This window comes from Pseudopodoces humilis, chromosome 17, assembly GCF_049639895.1.
Source record: "Pseudopodoces humilis isolate 2021_Gansu_Grassland_sample_001 chromosome 17, ASM4963989v1, whole genome shotgun sequence".
In the NCBI taxonomy this organism is placed as follows: Eukaryota; Metazoa; Chordata; class Aves; order Passeriformes; family Paridae; genus Pseudopodoces; species Pseudopodoces humilis.
In genome coordinates this window covers 10,652,219-10,657,360 of record NC_142216.1, presented here as the reverse complement: position 1 = coordinate 10,657,360, position 5,142 = coordinate 10,652,219, and positions in this window count along the sequence as shown.

Below are 5,142 nucleotides of genomic sequence, written 5' to 3'. Positions count from 1 at the left end.
CTCCTTTTTTTTATCTTCTTTTTGATGGTTTTCTAATGTAACGGAAGAACACAGCTGATACTGATTTAAGCTCTTTGAGTTATTTAAATTTGCTTAGAAAATGTGGAGCAAGATCCTTACACACACACTATTTACTGTAGAACCAGTCATTGTGGGAGAAATCTCTGCCTCTGCATTTCTCCAGATCGTGTCAGAAATCAACTGTCTTGTGTATCCTATCACAGGCAGGGCAAGAAAAAACATTTGCCCTGGAATAATGCCAGCAAATGAATAGTGTGACTTTACCTATGGAGTTGTAGCATGGATTTATGCAGAAGATGTGTTTTCCCTTCCAACAGCTGTAGTGAAAGGAGTTCACTGCCTTATTTAATACCTCTACATGAATGTTCATGCTCAGGTATTCAGTGTTTACTTATGCTGAGTATACAGTGCACACACTGTGCCTCTTCTTCTGCCTGGGAAGGAATAAAGATCTACTGTTCAAGTCAGACAAATATTTTTAAAATCAAGCAATGTGCCAGAAGGAATTTCAGGAACTCCAGAAGTTAACAATTCCACCATTGCGTTTTGCTGAGCAGACGTTGCTGCTCAGAGAAAGGATCAGGACTCATGCTGCCAGGGCTGCCCTGACTGAGCACTGAAATGGGGATTCAGAAAAGATGCTCTGCAGGAGCAGCTCCAGATCAGGTAGGAGAGGAGGCACCTCTGGGAGGAAGACTGCCCCTGTCCCCTTCTAGCCTGGGTGGCTCTGCATGAACCATGAATGATACAAAACACAAATTAAGGGATGTTATGTGAGAAAGATGAGAAGCTAAAGGACTGAGTGATCTGCAGTTGAAGGAAAGATATGTTTGCTTTGCTTGCCTGGCTGCTGGTGGGACGGGAGGTCATGAGTCTGTCAGAGTGGAATTTATACCTCTGATCAAATTTAGGAAGGATGCTGTCATCCTCTCTAGGACCTCAATTCTAAGATCTGAGATTTCAGAATCTCAGCACAAAGCTAACGAGCTCTCTGCACAAGCATTTTTCATCAGCAGGGTTTCCCTTCCAAGGTGTCTATAAATTATGTTGTGTGCAAAGATGGGATGTGAAAAGCCGGCCCAGGCTGATGCTGAATGAGTAACGACACGGAGCTGGGAGTGCTGGAGCCAGTCAGCAGTGAAACCACAGAGCTTGCAAGCAGAATTTGCCAAGGCTGCTGTGTTTAGTACAAATAACCCAGATGCAGTGATCCTTTCTTCATGTGAGGAATCTTTTTTGGATAAATATACCTCAGTTCCATGTGGAAAACCCACACACATTGCAGGACCTATGCCAGGCAGATGATTGCCACTTAAAGCACAAATTACCATCTCTCCAGAGAGAAATACTTCATCCTGATCTGACTTCAGACTCATTCAATATGGTTTTTTTTTAAGGTCTGTTTTTTCATCCACTAATTAGTAGCCTAAATAAAATAAAGGTTGAGATTTTTGTGGGTTTTTTTCATGGGTTTGTAATGTCTTTTACCCATATGTTTTAACTACATCTTTCTCTAAACCTAAAAGTAATAATGTGTCTGGCTGGCCTTTCCTATTTCTGGATTTGATTTATGCTGGAGTCTGCAAAGGAAAGACTTACAAAGCCTTTCCATTGGCCACTTAGCCTTGTACAGAATCTGTGTTGAAATCCAGGGCATGCACATTAAGGTCTGCCCAGTGCAGTGTGGGATGACCCAGTCCTCTTCCACATTCCCTCTTGGACTTTATTATGCAAAATATGTGCTTCTCCTCTGCAAACCACTCTGTTAAATGTGTCACAAGCTTAAATCCCTTGCAGGTTGCTTTCTGAGCTTCAGGCAGGGTCATCTGTCTGTGTTACTTCAAAGTCTTCATTTCTTTACCCAGCAGTGAAAATCTGCTCTGAGAACACATGGGTTGGGTGGGCAATGCTCAGAGGTGCCTGCTTACCAGCCACCCAGGTGCATTCCACTTCACTTACACCCCAGCTGTGGTGACACAGGGAGATGGGAATGTGCTTTTCTTCAGAAATCAGCATCTTCCGCTTGGACTATTTCCTTCTTAGTTGAAACAGGGAACACAGGGTGATTCATCATTCCTGCTAGCCAAGTTCACAAAAGAGTTTATTCATTTGCTGAGGCGGGGGCCAAGTTTTGGTTAAAAACCATGACATGTGGATATGGCTAAAAAATGTTTCAGCCTGGACAGTGCCTCCTTTGCATGCAAATGATGGAGGTCACAGTCCTCAGAGCTGTCTATCCCAAATGCCCCCTGACAGATTTCAAAGGACAATATAAGAACATAATTTATAAAAGCTGCCTTTTGTCCTGCAAGCCCATTGGATGCTTCGCAAGGACTACAGTCTGCATCACTACATCTCCTGATTCTTTTGGGTGTCCCTGGGTAATCTGGAAAATCTAATTAAAACATGGGCAACGTAATTTTAAATAAGAAGGGAAGAATGTGTGTCTTTTTCTTCCCTGCAGAGTCCGACCCCTCAAATTCTGTATAGGTGCACTTGTACAGTTTCAAATAAGTCAGTTTAAGTAAGTCATAAGTAAATAAGTAAGTTTAAATAAGTCAGTCAGGAACCAGTTTTTTCTGTGTTTGCAGATGTTTAAATGGCCTTGTGAATGTGCAGCTGGGGATGGCTCAGAGCACTGCCAGACCAGCCTCCACCATACCATAGTTATGTTGAATAGGAACACAAGCCGTCAGATTCTCCCTTGACAATCCTGGTGAATCCAGCTTTAGTCTGCCAAACCTGGCACAGAGACAGCTGGAGGTACCAGTCTGTATGACAGGCCTTTTCCATATGAACGCTGTGTGTTTATCTCACCTTAAATCCTGTCTAGATTATCTACAGCAGAATTTAAGGCATAAATCATATCCTTTCACTTCTCTATGTTGCACTTCGGTGTCCTCAAGGGGCGCAGCCTTGAATAACACTGAGTTATTCATGACTGCCTGCAGCCTCCCAGTCTGCTCAGCTCAGCTGCACCAGCGCAGGGCTGGCTCAGGGCCTCACAGGACTGAATTCCCAAAACAGTCTATCAGCATAAATCCTTTTGGCCATTCCAGGAGAATCCTGGCACAAGTCAGACTGCTCAGGAAACCTTCAGAGTAGGTGTTTGTTTGCAGCCAGGGTTTCTGAGTTTTGTCAGAGGACAAAGCACAGTATAGTTGATACCTCAGTGTTTCACACACTGGGTTTGTTTAGCCTGTGCAGGGCAGCCCCATGCAGAGACAACTGAGCTGGTCTGAGCTGACCTGAGCTGGCTGCTGGACAAGGTTACCTACAATCAAGGCAGCAGATGCCCAGTGGGGAGCAGTGGGAGCATGTAGAGCAGTGGGCTGTGGAAGAGCAAGTAACCTGATGTAGCTTTTCGCTGCTGCTGTGCACAGTGTGCTATTCCAAGAGGAAGCTGTACTCAGGTCTGTTTGTGGTGAGGTGTGTGTGTCTGGCCACGTTGCCTTTTTCCAGTGTTTGCGTCTTAGTCCCACCTTCTCCTTGTAATGGAGACATTTCTCTAACACTCAAAGGGTTTGATTCAGGATGGCTTCCTGACAAATGCTCAGAAATTTTGCTGTTTGGAAATGGCTCTGTGATTTTGCTGTCGGCTGGGTACCATACAGTGCCAATCCCACAGGTGTATCTGGCACAGGAGGCTTGTCCCAGTCCATATACCCTTCCCTCGCCTCAGAAGCCCCTTGGCTTCTGCCCATCACAAACAATATAGTTTGTATTTCCTTCGGTACACCAAGTCCTTGGCTTGTGAGATTGACCAGGCCAGTGCACAAGCTAAAGGAAGACTAATAATTAGATGATACTTCAGCAGACAGCACCTCCACAGCATGGCACAGTCTTTTACCTGCTGCTGATGTAAACACATTGCCCAGGCTTTCAGCAGGATCTTTGAACAGCAGACATTGGATATTGGCATGCCTTGACTTTTGGCTTCCATCCTTGCTTTTCTAGGATCTGGTGTGATTATTTTTTCATTCATGAAAAAAAAGGAAGCGCAACAGACACAGCTAATTTTAGAATTGTTCCTGTACAAGGCCTTTTTACACATGTAAGTTTTAGCTTCAGTTTCAGGGAGAAACCTGAGCTATGCTGAGGTCAGAAAGAGTTGTTATCCAGGCATATTTGTTCCTTCTCTGTTCTGACTCACTGCATTGTTTTATGGGAAATCTTACACAGCATGACATAAGTACTGTTTGATTAATTTTAATATTTCCTCTGTCTAGGTCTTGAACAAACCCTTGTAATATGAGAGACAAGGGGGCATCCAAAAATAGTTGTGTGTACTTTCAGCAGCCAAGCTCTCTGCAGAGATATTTTTGCTCTACTTTTCAGGAACGTAAGGGATTCAAACACACACAGGATGCTTGATTCTCCTGTTTTTAAAGCAGATCTCCATGTCATAGCTCTCCAGGTTCAGTTGTTCCTCTCACAAACTCTCACTCCTCTCTCTGTCTACAGTTGTACAAGGGTTGTTTTTTTTTCTCTTTTTAAATACATTAATACTGCTACTGTTGCCAATGGACTCAGCCTTGTCCAGCAGCAACATTGGCTCTATGGGGCATGGGGGAAGCTTCTCACAGGCCACACCTGTAGCCTCCCACTACCAAAATGTTGTCACACAAACCCAACACACCTCTACAAACCCATTTTTAGTCCTTTCTACTAAAAGAGAAGGAAAAAATCTATTTCTCCCTAACATAAGAGCAAGAAGTCTATAATAAAAATAGGTTAAAAAAGAAGCATCTGAACTGAGTAAGGCTCTGACTCATGTCATTGGGTCTGAAGAGTAATAGTGTTGTTACAGTCTCTAAAATGTACTAATGTCTTTAAAGCCATCACAGACTGACAGCTTGCTTCTCTCATTGATACTGATGCGATAATTTCTAAATTCACCTAAACAAATGTTAAGGTCCAGCCAGGCTGGCTGTTCCAGGGATGGAGCAGGTGTTCCAAGGCTGTTTGAGCTCCCTGTGAATCGCTGTTCACCGGGGAACAGGCGCTGCGAGGCCTCAGCACAGCCGGGGCGGCGGGCGGGGTGCGCCGCTACTCGCGGCATTACGGCGGGGGCGGGGCCGCGCGTGGGGCTCGGGGGCGGGGCCGGCGGGGGGCGTGCCT